Here is a 22,516-nt window from a genome sequence, read left to right as displayed (position 1 = left end):
CACTGACCACAAAACATGGAGGAGGCGGGGCTTGAACCCGAGACCGTTCACACGCTAAGCGAACGATCTGCCTACTGAGCTACAGCTACACACAAGATCAAACCTGGCTATTCTCCATTCTTTGCGAATCTGATGTGCACGGACACGATAATTGGTTGGTTTGTAGCGGCGAAGGTACCAGAATACAAAGGCGCGGACACGTTCATATACACAAGAGTTCCAAGTAGTTTCGATGCTCTGGTATTACGAATGCAAATTCCGTCTGTTTTGAACGTCTTAAATTGAAAGGGCGGTCACAAATTGGTCCATTTCACTCCTTGTCGACAATCACACAGCACCTGAGGTAACAAGCACATCTCGAGCCCCATTGTGCTCTCCATTGTTCATGCCAACTCAGTGCCTCGCTCTTTGCTACTGTGTAAAACTCTTGTCGTCCAACTGCAAAACACTGGGACACAACAAGTTTCCGCGTCTCCATTGCACTGATCGTACTACGAAACGCTCCCCAAACTTGGCAATCACCCATGCAGATGACTTTTCCGACTTTACACGACGCTCACGCTAGTGACAGCCTTATTTACAGTTCGACGTCGCGCCAAAGCGAATGAGCACATTTCGCCTACGGCTTAGGCCGCTCTTCTAGTGTGGCTGCTCTGTGTCTGCAGGCGCGAGGGGCTGCAAGCTTCCTGTGTTCGCACCTATATCACCTGTGCTTCCTTGTCAGAGACAGACTATCGCAAAACATACAACTCACTCCATGAATTGATTGCTACGGCATCTGTTATCAGCAGTCACAACCAGCAACACCAGTAGCAGCCGACTGCACGCAAAGAATGGGAACGTGCAGTGGGATTTACGTGAAATCGGCGCAAGGCAGATCTTTCCGACGTAGGCTTGAGAATCTTATGGGAACATTTGTACTGTCTCTAAATTAAGTGTAGGTGTGGGAGGAGGGTGCTTCCTGCGCACGAATAAAAGCACGCTCGCCAATTGTGGATGCTAATCGTTCGCTTGTATCTGCCCACACATCTCTGCCGGTTGGGAATTATTCCACTTGCATGGCAAGGTGCGCATGTAGGTGTGATAAAAATTCTGGAGGCCCTGGGTATCGATCCCAGTACCTCTCGCACGCTAACCGAACGCTCTACCATCTGAGCTACGCCCACCCTCCCCGATAACTAGTAGTGCTACATACAGTCATATCAACGTCACAGACCCTTGCACTCCCATTATTCCGCAGACAAACGCTACTCTCTATGTATCAGTGAGGGTGTCTTTCAGGTTTCGTGCATTCTGTATCGAATCGTAGTTGGCCACAATGAAAGTGGCACCCATAACGTCGAAAATAGAGTTCAGACACCGCTCTGAGTAAGACGAACGTGTTGTCCACCTCTAGACTTCAATGACGTTAAGCCGTGATACCTAAGACCGATCTGCACTCGATGACACCACGATAACAGCCGGTCCCCACACTTACATCTTGCTCTCCTTATGACAGTATACATCATATCAGTCTGTGACGCTGGTTTTGCAACTTCTTGCGTGCGTTTATGTTCGCCGCGACCAACACTTACCATGCACTGACCACAAAACATGGAGGAGCCGGGGCTTGAACCCGAGACCGTTCACACGCTAAGCGAACGAACTGCCAACTGAGCTACAGCTACACACACGATCAAGCCTGGCTATTCTCCATTCTTTGCGACTCTGATGTGCACGGACACGATGGTTGGTTGGTTTGTAGCGGCGAAGGTACCAGAATACAAAGGCGCGGACACGTTCATATACACAAGAGTTCCAAGTAGTTTCGATGCTCTGGTATTACGAATGCAAATTCCGTCTGTTTTGAACGTCTTAAATTGAAAGGGCGGTCACAAATTGGTCCATTTCACTCCTTGTCGACAATCACACAGCACCTGAGGTAACAAACACATCTCGAGCCCCATTGTGCTCTCCATTGTTCATGCCAACTCAGTGTGTAAAACTCTTGTCGTCCAACTGCAAAACACTGGGACACAACAAGTTTCCGCGTCTCCATTGCACTGATCGTACTACGAAACGCTCCCCAAACTTGGCAATCACCCATGCAGATGACTTTTCCGACTTTACACGACGCTCACGCTAGTGACAGCCTTATTTACAGTTCGACGTCGCGCCAAAGCGAATGAGCACATTTCGCCTACGGCTTAGGCCGCTCTTCTAGTGTGGCTGCTCTGTGTCTGCAGGCAGCGAGGGGCTGCAAGCTTCCTGTGTTCGCACCTATATCACCTGTGCTTCCTTGTCAGAGATAGACTATCGCAAAACATACAACTCACTCCATGAATTGATTGCTACGGCATCTGTTATCAGCAGTCACAACCAGCAACACCAGTAGCAGCCGACTGCACGCAAAGAATGGGAACGTGCAGTGGGATTTACGTGAAATCGGCGCAAGGCAGATCTTTCCGACTTAGGCTTGAGAATCTTATGGGAACATTTGTACTGTTTCTAAATTAAGTGTAGGTGTGGGAGGAGGGTGCTTCCTGCGCACGAATAAAAGCACGCTCGCCAATTGTGGATGCTAATCGTTCGCTTGTATCTGCCTACACACCTCTGCCGGTTGGGAATTATTCCACTTGCATGGCAAGGTGCGCATGTAGGTGTGATAAAAATTCTGGAGGCGCTGGGTATCGATCCCAGTACCTCTCGCACGCTAAGCGAGCGCTCTACCATCTGAGCTACGTCCACCCCCCCCCCCCCCCCCGATAATTAGTAGTGCTACATACAGTCATATCAACGTCACAGACCCTTGCACTCCCATTATTCCGCAGACAAACGCTACTCTCTATGTATCAGTGAGGGTGTCTTTCAGGTTTCGTGCATTCTGTATCGAATCGTAGTTTGCCACAATGAAAGTGGCACCCATAACGTCGAAAATAGAGTTCAGACACCGCTCTGAGTAAGACGAACGTGTTGTCCACCTCTAGACTTCAATGACGTTAAGCCGTGATACCTAAGACAGATCTGCACTCGATGACACCACGATAACAGCCGGTCCCCACACTTACATCTTGCTCTCCTTATGACAGTATACATCATATCAGTCTGTGACGCTGGTTTGGCAACCTCTTGCGTGCGTTTATGTTCGCCGCGACCAACACTTACCATGCACTGACCACAAAACATGGAGGAGCCGGGGCTTGAACCCGAGACCGTTCACACGCTAAGCGAACGATCTGCCTACTGAGCTACAGCTACACACAAGATCAAACCTGGCTATTCTCCATTCTTTGCGAATCTGATGTGCACGGACACGATAATTGGTTGGTTTGTAGCGGCGAAGGTACCAGAATACAAAGGCGCGGACACGTTCATATACACAAGAGTTCCAAGTAGTTTCGATGCTCTGGTATTACGAATGCAAATTCCGTCTGTTTTGAACGTCTTAAATTGAAAGGGCGGTCACAAATTGGTCCATTTCACTCCTTGTCGACAATCACACAGCACCTGAGGTAACAAGCACATCTCGAGCCCCATTGTGCTCTCCATTGTTCATGCCAACTCAGTGCCTCGCTCTTTGCTACTGTGTAAAACTCTTGTCGTCCAACTGCAAAACACTGGGACACAACAAGTTTCCGCGTCTCCATTGCACTGATCGTACTACGAAACGCTCCCCAAACTTGGCAATCACCCATGCAGATGACTTTTCCGACTTTACACGACGCTCACGCTAGTGACAGCCTTATTTACAGTTCGACGTCGCGCCAAAGCGAATGAGCACATTTCGCCTACGGCTTAGGCCGCTCTTCTAGTGTGGCTGCTCTGTGTCTGCAGGCGCGAGGGGCTGCAAGCTTCCTGTGTTCGCACCTATATCACCTGTGCTTCCTTGTCAGAGACAGACTATCGCAAAACATACAACTCACTCCATGAATTGATTGCTACGGCATCTGTTATCAGCAGTCACAACAAGCAACACCAGTAGCAGCCGACTGCACGCAAAGAATGGGAACGTGCAGTGGGATTTACGTGAAATCGGCGCAAGGCAGATCTTTCCGACGTAGGCTTGAGAATCTTATGGGAACATTTGTACTGTCTCTAAATTAAGTGTAGGTGTGGGAGGAGGGTGCTTCCTGCGCACGAATAAAAGCACGCTCGCCAATTGTGGATGCTAATCGTTCGCTTGTATCTGCCTACACACCTCTGCCGGTTGGGAATTATTCCACTTGCATGGCAAGGTGCGCATGTAGGTGTGATAAAAATTCTGGAGGCCCTGGGTATCGATCCCAGTACCTCTCGCACGCTAACCGAACGCTCTACCATCTGAGCTACGCCCACCCTCCCCGATAACTAGTAGTGCTACATACAGTCATATCAACGTCACAGACCCTTGCACTCCCATTATTCCGCAGACAAACGCTACTCTCTATGTATCAGTGAGGGTGTCTTTCAGGTTTCGTGCATTCTGTATCGAATCGTAGTTGGCCACAATGAAAGTGGCACCCATAACGTCGAAAATAGAGTTCAGACACCGCTCTGAGTAAGACGAACGTGTTGTCCACCTCTAGACTTCAATGACGTTAAGCCGTGATACCTAAGACCGATCTGCACTCGATGACACCACGATAACAGCCGGTCCCCACACTTACATCTTGCTCTCCTTATGACAGTATACATCATATCAGTCTGTGACGCTGGTTTTGCAACTTCTTGCGTGCGTTTATGTTCGCCGCGACCAACACTTACCATGCACTGACCACAAAACATGGAGGAGCCGGGGCTTGAACCCGAGACCGTTCACACGTTAAGCGAACGAACTGCCAACTGAGCTACATCTACACACACGATCAAGCCTGGCTATTCTCCATTCTTTGCGACTCTGATGTGCACGGACACGATGGTTGGTTGGTTTGTAGCGGCGAAGGTACCAGAATACAAAGGCGCGGACACGTTCATATACACAAGAGTTCCAAGTAGTTTCGATGCTCTGGTATTACGAATGCAAATTCCGTCTGTTTTGAACGTCTTAAATTGAAAGGGCGGTCACAAATTGGTCCATTTCACTCCTTGTCGACAATCACACAGCACCTGAGGTAACAAACACATCTCGAGCCCCATTGTGCTCTCCATTGTTCATGCCAACTCAGTGTGTAAAACTCTTGTCGTCCAACTGCAAAACACTGGGACACAACAAGTTTCCGCGTCTCCATTGCACTGATCGTACTACGAAACGCTCCCCAAACTTGGCAATCACCCATGCAGATGACTTTTCCGACTTTACACGACGCTCACGCTAGTGACAGCCTTATTTACAGTTCGACGTCGCGCCAAAGCGAATGAGCACATTTCGCCTACGGCTTAGGCCGCTCTTCTAGTGTGGCTGCTCTGTGTCTGCAGGCAGCGAGGGGCTGCAAGCTTCCTGTGTTCGCACCTATATCACCTGTGCTTCCTTGTCAGAGACAGACTATCGCAAAACATACAACTCACTCCATGAATTGATTGCTACGGCATCTGTTATCAGCAGTCACAACCAGCAACACCAGTAGCAGCCGACTGCACGCAAAGAATGGGAACGTGCAGTGGGATTTACGTGAAATCGGCGCAAGGCAGATCTTTCCGTCTTAGGCTTGAGAATCTTATGGGAACATTTGTACTGTTTCTAAATTAAGTGTAGGTGTGGGAGGAGGGTGCTTCCTGCGCACGAATAAAAGCACGCTCGCCAATTGTGGATGCTAATCGTTCGCTTGTATCTGCCTACACACCTCTGCCGGTTGGGAATTATTCCACTTGCATGGCAAGGTGCGCATGTAGGTGTGATAAAAATTCTGGATGCGCTGGGTATCGATCCCAGTACCTCTCGCACGCTAAGCGAGCGCTCTACCATCTGAGCTACGCCCACCCCCCCGATAACTAGTAGTGCTACATACAGTCATATCAACGTCACAGACCCTTGCACTCCCATTATTCCGCAGACAAACGCTACTCTCTATGTATCAGTGAGGGTGTCTTTCAGGTTTCGTGCATTCTGTATCGAATCGTAGTTTGCCACAATTAAAGTGGCACCCATAACGTCGAAAATAGAGTTCACACACCGCTCTGAGTAAGACGAACGTGTTGTCCACCTCTAGACTTCAATGACGTTAAGCCGTGATACCTAAGACAGATCTGCACTCGATGACACCACCATAACAGCCGGTCCCCACACTTACATCTTGCTCTCCTTATGACAGTATACATCATATCAGCCTGTGACGCTGGTTTTGCAACATCTTGCGTGCGTTTATGTTCGCCGCGACCAACACTTACCATGCACTGACCACAAAACATGGAGGAGCCGGGGCTTGAACCCGAGACCGTTCACACGCTAAGCGAACGATCTGCCAACTGAGCTACAGCTACACACACGACCAAGCCTGGCTATTCTCCATTCTTTGCGACTCTGATGTGCACGGACACGATGGTTGGTTGGTTTGTAGCGGCGAAGGTACCAGAATACAAAGGCGCGGACACGTTCATATACACAAGAGTTCCAAGTAGTTTCGATGCTCTGGTATTACGAATGCAAATTCCATCTGTTTTGAACGTCTTAAATTGAAAGGGCGGTCACAAATTGGTCCATTTCACTCCTTGTCGACAATCACACAGCACCTGAGGTAACAAGCACATCTCGAGCCCCATTGTGCTCTCCATTGTTCATGCCAACTCATTGCCTCGCTCTTTGCTACTGTGTAAAACTCTTGTCGTCCAACTGCAAAACACTGGGACACAACAAGTTTCCGCGTCTCCATTGCACTGATCGTACTACGAAACGCTCCCCAAACTTGGCAATCACGCATGCAGATGACTTTTCCGACTTTACACGACGCTCACGCTAGTGACAGCCTTATTTACAGTTCGACGTCGCGCCAAAGCGAATGAGCACATTTCGCCTACAGCTTAGGCCGCTCTTCTACTGTGGCTGCTCTGTGTCTGCAGGCAGCGAGGGGCTGCAAGCTTCCTGTGTTCGCACCTATATCACCTGTGCTTCCTTGTCAGAGACAGACTATCGCAAAACATACAACTCACTCCATGAATTGATTGCTACGGCATCTGTTATCAGCAGTCACAACCAGCAACACCAGTAGCAGCCGACTGCACGCAAAGACTGGGAACGTGCAGTAGGATTTACGTGAAATCGGCGCAAGGCAGATCTTTCCGACGTAGGCTTGAGAATCTTATGGGAACATTTGTACTGTTTCTAAATTAAGTGTAGGTGTGGGAGGAGGGTGCTTCCTGCGCACGAATAAAAGCACGCTCGCCAATTGTGGATGCTAATCGTTCGCTTGTATCTGCCTACACACCTCTGCCGGTTGGGAATTATTCCACTTGCATGGCAAGGTGCGCATGTAGGTGTGATAAAAATTCTGGAGGCGCTGGGTATCGATCCCAGTACCTCTCGCACGCTAAGCGAGCGCTCTACCATCTGAGCTACGCCCACCCCCCCGATAACTAGTAGTGCTACATACAGTCATATCAACGTCACAGACCCTTGCACTCCCATTATTCCGCAGACAAACACTACTCTCTATGTATAAGTGAGGGTGTCTTTCAGGTTTCGTGCATTCTGTATCGAATCGTAGTTGGCCACAATGAAAGTGGCACCCATAACGTCGAAAATAGAGTTCAGACACCGCTCTGAGTAAGACGAACGTGTTGTCCACCTCTAGACTTCAATGACGTTAAGCCATGATACCTAAGACAGATCTGCACTCGATGACACCACGATAACAGCCGGTCCCCACACTTACATCTTGCTCTCCTTATGACAGTATACATCATATCAGTCTGTGACGCTGGTTTTGCAACTTCTTGCGTGCGTTTATGTTCGCCGCGAACAACACTTACCATGCACTGACCACAAAACATGGAGGAGCCGGGGCTTGAACCCGAGACCGTTCACACGCTAAGCGAACGATCTGCCAACTGAGCTACAGCTACACACACGACCAAGCCTGGCTATTCTCCATTCTTTGCGACTCTGATGTGCACGGACACGATGGTTGGTTGGTTTGTAGCGGCGAAGGTACCAGAATACAAAGGCGCGGACACGTTCATATACACAAGAGTTCCAAGTAGTTTCGATGCTCTGGTATTACGAATGCAAATTCCGTCTGTTTTGAACGTCTTAAATTGAAAGGGCGGTCACAAATTGGTCCATTTCACTCCTTGTCGACAATCACACAGCACCTGAGGTAACAAGCACATCTCGAGCCCCATTGTGCTCTCCATTGTTCATGCCAACTCAGTGCCTCGCTCTTTGCTACTGTGTAAAACTCTTGTCGTCCAACTGCAAAACACTGGGACACAACAAGTTTCCGCGTCTCCATTGCACTGATCGTACTACGAAACGCTCCCCAAACTTGGCAATCACGCATGCAGATGACTTTTCCGACTTTACACGACGCTCACGCTAGTGACAGCCTTATTTACAGTTCGACGTCGCGCCAAAGCGAATGAGCACATTTCGCCTACAGCTTAGGCCGCTCTTCTAGTGTGGCTGCTCTGTGTCTGCAGGCAGCGAGGGGCTGCAAGCTTCCTGTGTTCGCACCTATATCACCTGTGCTTCCTTGTCAGAGACAGACTATCGCAAAACATACAACTCACTCCATGAATTGATTGCTACGGCATCTGTTATCAGCAGTCACAACCAGCAACACCAGTAGCAGCCGACTGCACGCAAAGAATGGGAACGTGCAGTGGGATTTACGTGAAATCGGCGCAAGGCAGATCTTTCCGACGTAGGCTTGAGAATCTTATGGGAACATTTGTACTGTTTCTAAATTAAGTGTAGGTGTGGGAGGAGGGTGCTTCCTGCGCACGAATAAAAGCACGCTCGCCAATTGTGGATGCTAATCGTTCGCTTGTATCTGCCTACACACCTCTGCCGGTTGGGAATTATTCCACTTGCATGGCAAGGTGCGCATGTAGGTGTGATAAAAATTCTGGAGGCGCTGGGTATCGATCCCAGTACCTCTCGCACGCTAAGCGAGCGCTCTACCATCTGAGCTACGCCCACCCTCCCGATAACTAGTAGTGCTACATACAGTCATATCAACGTCACAGACCCTTGCACTCCCATTATTCCGCAGACAAACACTACTCTCTATGTATCAGTGAGGGTGTCTTTCAGATTTCGTGCATTCTGTATCGAATCGTAGTTGGCCACAATGAAAGTGGCACCCATAACGTCGAAAATAGAGTTCAGACACCGCTCTGAGTAAGACGAACGTGTTGTCCACCTCTAGACTTCAATGACGTTAAGCCGTGATACCTAAGACAGATCTGCACTCGATGACACCACCATAACAGCCGGTCCCCACACTTACATCTTGCTCTCCTTATGACAGTATACATCATATCAGCCTGTGACGCTGGTTTTGCAACTTCTTGCGTGCGTTTATGTTCGCCGCGACCAACACTTACCATGCACTGACCACAAAACATGGAGGAGCCGGGGCTTGAACCCGAGACCGTTCACACGCTAAGCGAACGATCTGCCAACTGAGCGACAGCTACACACACGATCAAGCCTGGCTATTCTCCATTCTTTGCGACTCTGATGTGCACGGACACGATGGTTGGTTGGTTTGTAGCGGCGAAGGTACCAGAATACAAAGGCGCGGACACGTTCATATACACAAGAGTTCCAAGTAGTTTCGATGCTCTGGTATTACGAATGCAAATTCCGTCTGTTTTGAACGTCTTAAATTGAAAGGGCGGTCACAAATTGGTCCATTTCACTCCTTGTCGACAATCACACAGCACCTGAGGTAACAAACACATCTCGAGCCCCATTGTGCTCTCCATTGTTCATGCCAACTCAGTGTGTAAAACTCTTGTCGTCCAACTGCAAAACACTGGGACACAACAAGTTTCCGCGTCTCCATTGCACTGATCGTACTACGAAACGCTCCCCAAACTTGGAAGTCACGCATGCAGATGACTTTTCCGACTTTACACGACGCTCACGCTAGTGACAGCCTTATTTACAGTTCGACGTCGCGCCAAAGCGAATGAGCACATTTCGCCTACGGCTTAGGCCGCTCTTCTAGTGTGGCTGCTCTGTGTCTGCAGGCAGCGAGGGGCTGCAAGCTTCCTGTGTTCGCACCTATATCACCTGTGCTTGCTTGTCAGAGACAGACTATCGCAAAACATACAACTCACTCCATGAATTGATTGCTACGGCATCTGTTATCAGCAGCCACAACCAGCAACACCAGTTGCAGCCGACTGCACGCAAAGAATGGGAACGTGCAGTAGGATTTACGTGAAATCGGCGCAAGGCAGATCTTTCCGACGTAGGCTTGAGAATCTTATGGGAACATTTGTACTGTTTCTAAATTAAGTGTAGGTGTGGGAGGAGGGTGCTTCCTGCGCACGAATAAAAGCACGCTCGCCAATTGTGGATGCTAATCGTTCGCTTGTATCTGCCTACACACCTCTGCCGGTTGGGAATTATTCCACTTGCATGGCAAGGTGCGCATGTAGGTGTGATAAAAATTCTGGAGGCGCTGGGTATCGATCCCAGTACCTCTCGCACGCTAAGCGAGCGCTCTACCATCTGAGCTATCCCCTCCCCCCCGATAACTAGTAGTGCTACATACAGTCATATCAACGTCACAGACCCTTGCACTCCCATTATTCCGCAGACAAACACTACTCTCTATGTATCAGTGAGGGTGTCTTTCAGGTTTCGTGCATTCTGTATCGAATCGTAGTTGGCCACAATGAAAGTGGCACCCATAACGTCGAAAATAGAGTTCAGACACCGCTCTGAGTAAGACGAACGTGTTGTCCACCTCTAGACTTCAATGACGTTAAGCCGTGATACCTAAGACAGATCTGCACTCGATGACACCACCATAACAGCCGGTCCCCACACTTACATCTTGCTCTCCTTATGACAGTATACATCATATCAGTCTGTGACGCTGGTTTTGCAACTTCTTGCGTGCGTCTATTTTCGCCGCGGCCAACACTTACCATGCACTGACCACAAAACATGGAGGAGCCGGGGCTTGAACCCGGGACCGTTCACACGCTAAGCGAACGATCTGCCAACTGAGCTACAGCTACACACACGATCAAGCCTGGCTATTCTCCATTCTTTGCGACTCTGATATGCACGGACACGATGGTTGGTTGGTTTGTAGCGGCGAAGGTACCAGAATACAAAGGCGCGGACACGTTCATATACACAAGAGTTCCAAGTCGTTTCGATGCTCTGGTATTACGAATGCAAATTCCGTCTGTTTTGAACGTCTTAAATTGAAAGGGCGGTCACAAATTGGTCCATTTCACTCCTTGTCGACAATCACACAGCACCTGAGGTAACAAGCACATCTCGAGCCCCATTGTGCTCTCCATTGTTCATGCCAACTCAGTGTGTAAAACTCTTGTCGTCCAACTGCAAAACACTGGGACACAACAAGTTTCCGCGTCTCCATTGCACTGATCGTACTACGAAACGCTCCCCAAACTTGGCAATCACCCATGCAGATGACTTTTCCGACTTTACACGACGCTCACGCTAGTGACAGCCTTATTTACAGTTCGACGTCGCGCCAAAGCGAATGAGCACATTTCGCCTACGGCTTAGGCCGCTCTTCTAGTGTGGCTGCTCTGTGTCTGCAGGCAGCGATGGGCTGCAAGCTTCCTGTGTTCGCACCTATATCACCTGTGCTTCCTTGTCAGAGACAGACTATAGCAAAACATACAACTCACTCCGTGAATTGATTGCTACGGCATCTGTTATCAGCAGTCACAACAAGCAACACCAGTAGCAGCCGACTGCACGCAAAGAATGGGAACGTGCAGTGGGATTTACGTGAAATCGGCGCAAGGCAGATCTTTCCGACGTAGGCTTGAGAATCTTATGGGAACATTTGTACTGTTTCTAAATTAAGTGTAGGTGTGGGAGGAGGGTGCTTCCTGCGCACGAATAAAAGCACGCTCGCCAATTGTGGATGCTAATCGTTCGCTTGTATCTGCCTACACACCTCTGCCGGTTGGGAATTATTCCACTTGCATGGCAAGGTGCGCATGTAGGTGTGATAAAAATTCTGGAGGCGCTGGGTATCGATCCCAGTACCTCTCGCACGCTAAGCGAGCGCTCTACCATCTGAGCTACGCCCACCCCCCCGATAACTAGTAGTGCTACATACAGTCATATCAACGTCACAGACCCTTGCACTCCCATTATTCCGCAGACAAACACTACTCTCTATGTATCAGTGAGGGTGTCTTTCAGGTTTCGTGCATTCTGTATCGAATCGTAGTTGGCCACAATGAAAGTGGCACCCATAACGTCGAAAATAGAGTTCACACACCGCTCTGAGTAAGACGAACGTGTTGTCCACCTCTAGACTTCAATGACGTTAAGCCGTGATACCTAAGACAGATCTGCACTCGATGACACCACCATAACAGCCGGTCCCCACACTTACATCTTGCTCTCCTTATGACAGTATACATCATATCAGTCTGTGACGCTGGTTTTGCAACTTCTTGCGTGCGTTTATTTTCGCCGCGACCAACACTTACCATGCACCGACCACAAAACATGGAGGAGCCGGGGCTTGAACCCGAGACCGTTCACACGCTAAGCGAACGATCTGCCAACTGAGCTACAGCTACACACACGACCAAGCCTGGCTATTCTCCATTCTTTGCGACTCTGATGTGCACGGACACGATGGTTGGTTGGTTTGTAGCGGCGAAGGTACCAGAATACAAAGGTGCGGACACGTTCATATACACAAGAGTTCCAAGTAGTTTCGATGCTCTGGTTTTACGAATGCAAATTCCGTCTGTTTTGAACGTCTTAAATTGAAAGGGCGGTCACAAATTGGTCCATTTCACTCCTTGTCGACAATCACACATCACCTGAGGTAACAAGCATATCTCGAGCCCCATTGTGCTCTCCATTGTTCATGCCAACTCAGTGTGTAAAACTCTTGTCGTCCAACTGCAAAACACTGGGACACAACAAGTTTCCGCGTCTCCATTGCACTGATCGTACTACGAAACGCTCCCCAAACTTGGCAATCACCCATGCAGATGACTTTTCCGACTTTACACGACGCTCACGCTAGTGACAGCCTTATTTACAGTTCGACGTCGCGCCAAAGCGAAAGAGCACATTTCGCCTACGGCTTAGGCCGCTCTTCTAGTGTGGCTGCTCTGTGTCTGCAGGCAGCGAGGGGCTGCAAGCTTCCTGTGTTCGCACCTATATCACCTGTGCTTGCTTGTCAGAGACAGACTATCGCAAAACATACAACTCACTCCATGAATTGATTGCTACGGCATCTGTTATCAGCAGTCACAACCAGCAACACCAGTAGCAGCCGACTGCACGCAAAGAATGGGAACGTGCAGTGGGATTTACGTGAAATCGGCGCAAGGCAGATCTTTCCGACGTAGGCTTGAGAATCTTATGGGAACATTTGTACTGTTTCTAAATTAAGTGTAGGTGTGGGAGGAGGGTGCTTCCTGCGCACGAATAATAGCACACTCGCCAATTGTGGATGCTAATCGTTCGCTTGTATCTGCCTACACACCTCTGCCGGTTGGGAATTATTCCACTTGCATGGCAAGGTGCGCATGTAGGTGTGATAAAAATTCTGGAGGCGCTGGGTATCGATCCCAGTACCTCTCGCACACTAAGCGAGCGCTCTACCATCTGAGCTACGCCCACCCCCCCGATAACTAGCAGTGCTACATACAGTCATATCAACGTCACAGACCCTTGCACTCCCATTATTCCGCAGACAAACACTACTCTCTATGTATCAGTGAGGGTGTCTTTCAGGTTTCGTGCATTCTGTATCGAATCGTAGTTGGCCACAATGAAAGTGGCACCCATAACGTCGAAAATAGAGTTCAGACACCGCTCTGAGTAAGACGAACGTGTTGTCCACCTCTAGACTTCAATGACGTTAAGCCGTGATACCTAAGACAGATCTGCACTCGATGACACCACCATAACAGCCGGTCCCCACACTTACATCTTGCTCTCCTTATGACAGTATACATCATATCAGTCTGTGACGCTGGTTTTGCAACTTCTTGCGTGCGTTTATGTTCACCGCGACCAACACTTACCATGCACTGACCACAAAACATGGAGGAGCCGGGGCTTGAACCCGAGACCGTTCACACGCTAAGCGAACGAACTGCCAACTGAGCTACAGCTACACACGCGACCAAGCCTGGCTATTCTCCATTCTTTGCGACTCTGATGTGCACGGACACGATGGTTGGTTGGTTTGTACCGGCGAAGGTACCAGAATACAAAGGCGCGGACACGTTCATATACACAAGAGTTCCAAGTAGTTTCGATGCTCTGGTATTACGAATGCAAATTCCGTCTGTTTTGAACGTCTTAAATTGAAAGGGCGGTCACAAATTGGTCCATTTCACTCCTTGTCGACAATCACACAGCACCTGAGGTAACAAGCACATCTCGAGCCCCATTGTGCTCTCCATTGTTCATGCCAACTCAGTGCCTCGCTCTTTGCTACTGTGTAAAACTCTTGTCGTCCAACTGCAAAACACTGGGACACAACAAGTTTCCGCGTCTCCATTGCACTGATCGTACTACGAAACGCTCCCCAAACTTGGCAATCACCCATGCAGATGACTTTTCCGACTTTTCGCGACGCTCACGCAACGCTCACGCTAGTGACAGCCTTATTTACAGTTCGACGTCGCGCCAAAGCGAATGAGCACATTTCGCCTACGGCTTAGGCCGCTCTTCTAGTGTGGCTGCTCTGTGTCTGCAGGCAGCGAGGGGCTGCAAGCTTCCTGTGTTCGCACCTATATCACCTGTGCTTCCTTGTCAGAGACAGACTATCGCAAAACATACAACTCACTCCATGAATTGATTGCTACGGCATCTGTTATCAGCAGTCACAACCAGCAACACCAGTAGCAGCCGACTGCACGCAAAGAATGGGAACGTGCAGTGGGATTTACGTGAAATCGGCGCAAGGCAGATCTTTCCGACGTAGGCTTGAGAATCTTATGGGAACATTTTTACTGTTTCTAAATTAAGTGTAGGTGTGGGAGGTGGGTGCTTCCTGCGCACGAATAAAAGCACGCTCGCCAATTGTGGATGCTAATCGTTCGCTTGTATCTGCCTACACACCTCTGCCGGTTGGGAATTATTCCACGTGCATGGCAAGGTGTGCATGTAGGTGTGATAAAAATTCTGGAGGCGCTGGGTATCGATCCCAGTACCTCTCGCACGCTAAGCGAGCGCTCTACCATCTGAGCTACGCCCACCCCCCCGATAACTAGTAGTGCTACATACAGTCATATCAACGTCACAGACCCTTGCACTCCCATTATTCCGCAGACAAACACTACTCTCTATGTATCAGTGAGGGTGTCTTTCAGGTTTCGTGCACTCTGCATCGAATCGTAGTTGGCCACAATGAAAGTGGCACCCATAACGTCGAAAATAGAGTTCAGACACCGCTCTGAGTAAGACGAACGTGTTGTCCACCTCTAGACTTCAATGACGTTAAGCCGTGATACCTAAGACAGATCTGCACTCGATGACACCACCATAACAGCCGGTCCCCACACTTACATCTTGCTCTCCTTATGACAGTATACATCATATCAGCCTGTGACGCTGGTTTTGCAACTTCTTGCGTGCGTTTATGTTCGCCGCGACCAACACTTACCATGCACTGACCACAAAACATGGAGGAACCGGGGCTTGAACCCGAGACCGTTCACACGCTAAGCGAACGAACTGCCAACTGAGCTACAGCTACACACACGACCAAGCCTGGCTATTCTCCATTCTTTGCGACTCTGATGTGCACGGACACGATGGTTGGTTGGTTTGTAGCGGCGAAGGTACCAGAATACAAAGGCGCGGACACGTTCATACACACAAGAGTTCCAAGTAGTTTCGATGCTCTGGTATTACGAATGCAAATTCCGTCTGTTTTGAACGTCTTAAATTGAAAGGGCGGTCACAAATTGGTCCATTTCACTCCTTGTCGACAATCACACAGCACCTGAGGTAACAAGCACATCTCGAGCCCCATTGTGCTCTCCATTGTTCATGCCAACTCAGTGCCTCGCTCTTTGCTACTGTGTAAAACTCTTGTCGTCCAACTGCAAAACACTGGGACACAACAAGTTTCCGCGTCTCCATTGCACTGATCGTACTACGAAACGCTCCCCAAACTTGGCAATCACCCATGCAGATGACTTTTCCGACTTTACGCAACGCTCACGCTAGTGACAGCCTTATTTACAGTTCGACGTCGCGCCAAAGCGAATGAGCACATTTCGCCTACGGCTTAGGCCGCTCTTCTAGTGTGGCTGCTCTGTGTCTGCAGGCAGCGAGGGGCTGCAAGCTTCCTGTGTTCGCACCTATATCACCTGTGCTTCCTTGTCAGAGACAGACTATCGCAAAACATACAACTCACTCCATGAATTGATTGCTACGGCATCTGTTATCAGCAGTCACAACCAGCAACACCAGTAGCAGCCGACTGCACGCAAAGAATGGGAACGTGCAGTGGGATTTACGTGAAATCGGCGCAAGGCAGATCTTTCCGACGTAGGCTTGAGAATCTTATGGGAACATTTTTACTGTTTCTAAATTAAGTGTAGGTGTGGGAGGTGGGTGCTTCCTGCGCACGAATAAAAGCACGCTCGCCAATTGTGGATGCTAATCGTTCGCTTGTATCTGCCTACACACCTCTGCCGGTTGGGAATTATTCCACTTGCATGGCAAGGTGCGCATGTAGGTGTGATAAAAATTCTGGAGGCGCTGGGTATCGATCCCAGTACCTCTCGCACGCTAAGCGAGCGCTCTACCATCTGAGCTACGCCCACCCCCCCGATAACTAGTAGTGCTACATACAGTCATATCAACGTCACAGACCCTTGCACTCCCATTATTCCGCAGACAAACACTACTCTCTATGTATCAGTGAGGGTGTCTTTCAGGTTTCGTGCACTCTGCATCGAATCGTAGTTGGCCACAATGAAAGTGGCACCCATAACGTCGAAAATAGAGTTCAGACACCGCTCTGAGTAAGACGAACGTGTTGTCCACCTCTAGACTTCAATGACGTTAAGCCGTGATACCTAAGACAGATCTGCACTCGATGACACCACGATAACAGCCGGTCCCCAAACTTACATCTTGCTCTCCTTATGACAGTATACATCATATCAGCCTGTGACGCTGGTTTTGCAACTTCTTGCGTGCGTTTATGTTCGCCGCGACCAACACTTACCATGCACTGACCACAAAACATGGAGGAACCGGGGCTTGAACCCGAGACCGTTCACACGCTAAGCGAACGAACTGCCAACTGAGCTACAGCTACACACACGACCAAGCCTGGCTATTCTCCATTCTTTGCGACTCTGATGTGCACGGACACGATGGTTGGTTGGTTTGTAGCGGCGAAGGTACCAGAATACAAAGGCGCGGACACGTTCATACACACAAGAGTTCCAAGTAGTTTCGATGCTCTGGTATTACGAATGCAAATTCCGTCTGTTTTGAACGTCTTAAATTGAAAGGGCGGTCACAAATTGGCCCATTTCACTCCTTGTCGACAATCACACAGCACCTGAGGTAACAAGCACATCTCGAGCCCCATTGTGCTCTCCATTGTTCATGCCAACTCAGTGCCTCGCTCTTTGCTACTGTGTAAAACTCTTGTCGTCCAACTGCAAAACACTGGGACACAACAAGTTTCCGCATCTCCATTGCACTGATCGTACTACGAAACGCTCCCCAAACTTGGCAATCACCCATGCAGATGACTTTTCCGACTTTACGCAACGCTCACGCTAGTGACAGCCTTATTTACAGTTCGACGTCGCGCCAAAGCGAATGAGCACATTTCGCCTACGGCTTAGGCCGCTCTTCTAGTGTGGCTGCTCTGTGTCTGCAGGCAGCGAGGGGCTGCAAGCTTCCTGTGTTCGCACCTATATCACCTGTTCTTCCTTGTCAGAGACAGACTATCGCAAAACATACAACTCACTCCATGAATTGATTGCTACGGCATCTGTTATCAGCAGTCACAACCAGCAACACCAGTAGCAGCCGACTGCACGCAAAGAATGGGAACGTGCAGTGGGATTTACGTGAAATCGGCGCAAGGCAGATCTTCCCGACGTAGGCTTGAGAATCTTATGGGAACATTTGTACTGTTTCTAAATTAAGTGTAGGTGTGGGAGGAGGGTGCTTCCTGCGCACGAATAGAAGCACGCTCGCCAATTGTGGATGCTAATCGTTCGCTTGTATCTGCCTACACACCTCTGCCGGTTGGGAATTATTCCACGTGCATGGCAAGGTGTGCATGTAGGTGTGATAAAAGTTCTGGAGGCGCTGGGTATCGATCCCAGTACCTCTCGCACGCTAAGCGAGCGCTCTACCATCTGAGCTACGCCCACCCCCCCGATAACTAGTAGTGCTACATACAGTCATATCAACGTCACAGACCCTTGCACTCCCATTATTCCGCAGACAAACACTACTCTCTATGTATCAGTGAGGGTGTCTTTCAGGTTTCGTGCATTCTGTATCGAATCGTAGTTGGCCACAATGAAAGTGGCACCCATAACGTCGAAAATAGAGTTCAGACACCGCTCTGAGTAAGACGAACGTGTTGTCCACCTCTAGACTTCAATGACGTTAAGCCGTGATACCTAAGACAGATCTGCACTCGATGACACCACGATAACAGCCGGTCCCCAAACTTACATCTTGCTCTCCTTATGACAGTATACATCATATCAGCCTGTGACGCTGGTTTTGCAACTTCTTGCGTGCGTTTATGTTCGCCGCGACCAACACTTACCATGCACTGACCACAAAACATGGAGGAACCGGGGCTTGAAACCGAGACCGTTCACACGCTAAGCGAACGAACTGCCAACTGAGCTACAGCTACACACACGAACAAGCCTGGCTATTCTCCATTCTTTGCGACTCTGATGTGCACGGACACGATGGTTGGTTGGTTTGTAGCGGCGAAGGTACCAGAATACAAAGGCGCGGACACGTTCATACACACAAGAGTTCCAAGTAGTTTCGATGCTCTGGTATTACGAATGCAAATTCCGTCTGTTTTGAACGTCTTAAATTGAAAGGGCGGCCACAAATTGGTCCATTTCACTCCTTGTCGACAATCACACAGCACCTGAGGTAACAAGCACATCTCGAGCCCCATTGTGCTCTCCATTGTTCATGCCAACTCAGTGCCTCGCTCTTTGCTACTGTGTAAAACTCTTGTCGTCCAACTGCAAAACACTGGGACACAACAAGTTTCCGCATCTCCATTGCACTGATCGTACTACGAAACGCTCCCCAAACTTGGCAATCACCCATGCAGATGACTTTTCCGACTTTACACGACGCTCACGCTAGTGACAGCCTTATTTACAGTTCGACGTCGCGCCAAAGCGAATGAGCACATTTCACCTACGGCTTAGGCCGCTCTTCTAGTGTGGCTGCTCTGTGTCTGCAGGCAGCGAGGGGCTGCAAGCTTCCTGTGTTCGCACCTATATCACCTGTGCTTGCTTGTCAGAGACAGACTATCGCAAAACATACAACTCACTCCATGAATTGATTGCTACGGCATCTGTTATCAGCAGTCACAACCAGCAACACCAGTAGCAGCCGACTGCACGCAAAGAATGGGAACGTGCAGTGGGATTTACGTGAAATCGGCGCAAGGCAGATCTTTCCGACTTAGGCTTTAGAATCTTATGGGAACATTTTTACTGTTTCTAAATTAAGTGTAGGTGTGGGAGGTGGGTGCTTCCTGCGCACGAATAAAAGCACGCTCGCCAATTGTGGATGCTAATCGTTCGCTTGTATCTGCCTACACACCTCTGCCGGTTGGGAATTATTCCACTTGCATGGCAAGGTGCGCATGTAGGTGTGATAAAAGTTCTGGAGGCGCTGGGTATCGATCCCAGTACCTCTCGCACGCTAAGCGAGCGCTCTACCATCTGAGCTACGCCCACCCCCCCGATAACTAGTAGTGCTACATACAGTCATATCAACGTCACAGACCCTTGCACTCCCATTATTCCGCAGACAAACGCTACACTCTATGTATCAGTGATGGTGTCTTTCAGGTTTCGTGCATTCTGTATCGAATCGTAGTTGGCCACAATGAAAGTGGCACCCATAACGTCGAAAATAGAGTTCAGACACCGCTCTGAGTAAGACGAACGTGTTGTCCACCTCTAGACTTCAATGACGTTAAGCCGTGATACCTAAGACAGATCTGCACTCGATGACACCACCATAACAGCCGGTCCCCACACTTACATCTTGCTCTCCTTATGACAGTATACATCATATCAGTCTGTGACGCTGGTTTTGCAACTTCTTGCGTGCGTTTATTTTCGCCGCGACCAACACTTACCATGCACTGACCACAAAACATGGAGGAGCCGGGGCTTGAACCCGAGACCGTTCACACGCTAAGCGAACGATCTGCCAACTGAGCTACAGCTACACACACGATCAAGCCTGGCTATTCTCCATTCTTTGCGACTCTGATGTGCACGGACACGATGGTTGGTTGGTTTGTAGCGGCGAAGGTACCAGAATACAAAGGCGCGGACACGTTCATATACACAAGAGTTCCAAGTAGTTTCGATGCTCTGGTATTACGAATGCAAATTCCGTCTGTTTTGAACGTTTTAAATTGAAAGGGTGGTCACAAATTGGTCCATTTCACTCCTTGTCGACAATCACACAGCACCTGAGGTAACAAGCACATCTCGAGCCCCATTGTGCTCTCCATTGTTCATGCCAACTCAGTGTGTAAAACTCTTGTCGTCCAACTGCAAAACACTGGGACACAACAAGTTTCCGCGTCTCCATTGCACTGATCGTACTACGAAACGCTCCCCAAACTTGGCAATCACCCATGCAGATGACTTTTCCGACTTTACACGACGCTCACGCTAGTGACAGCCTTATTTACAGTTCGACGTCGCGCCAAAGCGAATGAGCACATTTCGCCTACGGCTTAGGCCGCTCTTCTAGTGTGGCTGCTCTGTGTCTGCAGGCAGCGAGGGGCTGCAAGCTTCCTGTGTTCGCACCTATATCACCTGTGCTTCCTTGTCAGAGACAGACTATCGCAAAACATACAACTCACTCCATGAATTGATTGCTACGGCATCTGTTATCAGCAGTCACAACCAGCAACACCAGTAGCAGCCGACTGCACGCAAAGAATGGGAACGTGCAGTGGGATTTACGTGAAATCGGCGCAAGGCAGATCTTTCCGACGTAGGCTTGAGAATCTTATGGGAACATTTGTACTGTTTCTAAATTAAGTGTAGGTGTGGGAGGAGGGTGCTTCCTGCGCACGAATAGAAGCACGCTCGCCAATTGTGGATGCTAATCGTTCGCTTGTATCTGCCTACACACCTCTGCCGGTTGGGAATTATTCCACGTGCATGGCAAGGTGTGCATGTAGGTGTGATAAAAGTTCTGGAGGCGCTGGGTATCGATCCCAGTACCTCTCGCACGCTAAGCGAGCGCTCTACCATCTGAGCTACGCCCACCCCCCCGATAACTAGTAGTGCTACATACAGTCATATCAACGTCACAGACCCTTGCACTCCCATTATTCCGCAGACAAACACTACTCTCTATGTATCAGTGAGGGTGTCTTTCAGGTTTCGTGCATTCTGTATCGAATCGTAGTTGGCCACAATGAAAGTGGCACCCATAACGTCGAAAATAGAGTTCAGACACCGCTCTGAGTAAGACGAACGTGTTGTCCACCTCTAGACTTCAATGACGTTAAGCCGTGATACCTAAGACATATCTGCACTCGATGACACCACGATAACAGCCGGTCCCCACACTTACATCTTGCTCTCCTTATGACAGTATACATCATATCAGCCTGTGACGCTGGTTTTGCAACTTCTTGCGTGCGTTTATGTTCGCCGCGACCAACACTTACCATGCACTGACCACAAAACATGGAGGAGCCGGGGCTTGAACCCGAGACCGTTCACACGCTAAGCGAACAAACTGCCAACTGAGCTACAGCTACACACACGACCAAGCCTGGCTATTCTCCATTCTTTGCGACTCTGATGTGCACGGACACGATGGTTGGTTGGTTTGTAGCGGCGAAGGTACCAGAATACAAAGGCGCGGACACGTTCATATACACAAGAGTTCCAAGTAGTTTCGATGCTCTGGTATTACGAATGCAAATTCCGTCCGTTTTGAACGTCTTAAATTGAAAGGGCGGTCACAAATTGGTCCATTTCACTCCTTGTCGACAATCACACAGCACCTGAGGTAACAAGCACATCTCGAGCCCCATTGTGCTCTCCATTGTTCATGCCAACTCAGTGCCTCGCTCTTTGCTACTGTGTAAAACTCTTGTCGTCCAACTGCAAAACACTGGGACACAACAAGTTTCCGCGTCTCCATTGCACTGATCGTACTACGAAACGCTCCCCAAAC

General features: G+C 49.3%; 10 non-coding genes across 10 annotated transcripts; all 10 read right to left on the bottom strand.

Moving 5' to 3' along the window:
- Positions 1 to 2,654: 2,654 nt before the first annotated feature.
- On the bottom strand, positions 2,655 to 2,728 carry Trnaa-agc (transfer RNA alanine (anticodon AGC)). The gene has a single exon. It is a non-coding gene; the product is annotated as a tRNA-Ala (tRNA).
- Positions 2,729 to 5,802: 3,074 nt separating this feature from the next.
- On the bottom strand, positions 5,803 to 5,877 carry Trnaa-agc (transfer RNA alanine (anticodon AGC)). The gene has a single exon. It is a non-coding gene; the product is annotated as a tRNA-Ala (tRNA).
- Positions 5,878 to 7,380: 1,503 nt separating this feature from the next.
- Positions 7,381 to 7,454, bottom strand: Trnaa-agc (transfer RNA alanine (anticodon AGC)). The gene has a single exon. It is a non-coding gene; the product is annotated as a tRNA-Ala (tRNA).
- A 1,504-nt stretch (positions 7,455 to 8,958) lies between these two features.
- On the bottom strand, positions 8,959 to 9,032 carry Trnaa-agc (transfer RNA alanine (anticodon AGC)). Its single transcript has one exon. It is a non-coding gene; the product is annotated as a tRNA-Ala (tRNA).
- Positions 9,033 to 12,078: 3,046 nt separating this feature from the next.
- Trnaa-agc (transfer RNA alanine (anticodon AGC)) lies at positions 12,079 to 12,152 on the bottom strand. The gene has a single exon. It is a non-coding gene; the product is annotated as a tRNA-Ala (tRNA).
- Positions 12,153 to 15,227: 3,075 nt separating this feature from the next.
- Trnaa-agc (transfer RNA alanine (anticodon AGC)) lies at positions 15,228 to 15,301 on the bottom strand. The gene has a single exon. It is a non-coding gene; the product is annotated as a tRNA-Ala (tRNA).
- Positions 15,302 to 16,805: 1,504 nt separating this feature from the next.
- On the bottom strand, positions 16,806 to 16,879 carry Trnaa-agc (transfer RNA alanine (anticodon AGC)). The gene has a single exon. It is a non-coding gene; the product is annotated as a tRNA-Ala (tRNA).
- A 1,504-nt stretch (positions 16,880 to 18,383) lies between these two features.
- On the bottom strand, positions 18,384 to 18,457 carry Trnaa-agc (transfer RNA alanine (anticodon AGC)). The gene has a single exon. It is a non-coding gene; the product is annotated as a tRNA-Ala (tRNA).
- Positions 18,458 to 19,961: 1,504 nt separating this feature from the next.
- Trnaa-agc (transfer RNA alanine (anticodon AGC)) lies at positions 19,962 to 20,035 on the bottom strand. Its single transcript has one exon. It is a non-coding gene; the product is annotated as a tRNA-Ala (tRNA).
- Positions 20,036 to 21,521: 1,486 nt separating this feature from the next.
- Positions 21,522 to 21,595, bottom strand: Trnaa-agc (transfer RNA alanine (anticodon AGC)). The gene has a single exon. It is a non-coding gene; the product is annotated as a tRNA-Ala (tRNA).
- Between the last annotated feature and the right edge of the window lie 921 nt (positions 21,596 to 22,516).

The sequence above is a fragment of the Schistocerca gregaria genome, chromosome 11, assembly GCF_023897955.1.
Source record: "Schistocerca gregaria isolate iqSchGreg1 chromosome 11, iqSchGreg1.2, whole genome shotgun sequence".
In the NCBI taxonomy this organism is placed as follows: domain Eukaryota; kingdom Metazoa; phylum Arthropoda; class Insecta; order Orthoptera; family Acrididae; genus Schistocerca; species Schistocerca gregaria.
This window is presented reverse-complemented; position numbering and strand designations above follow the sequence as displayed.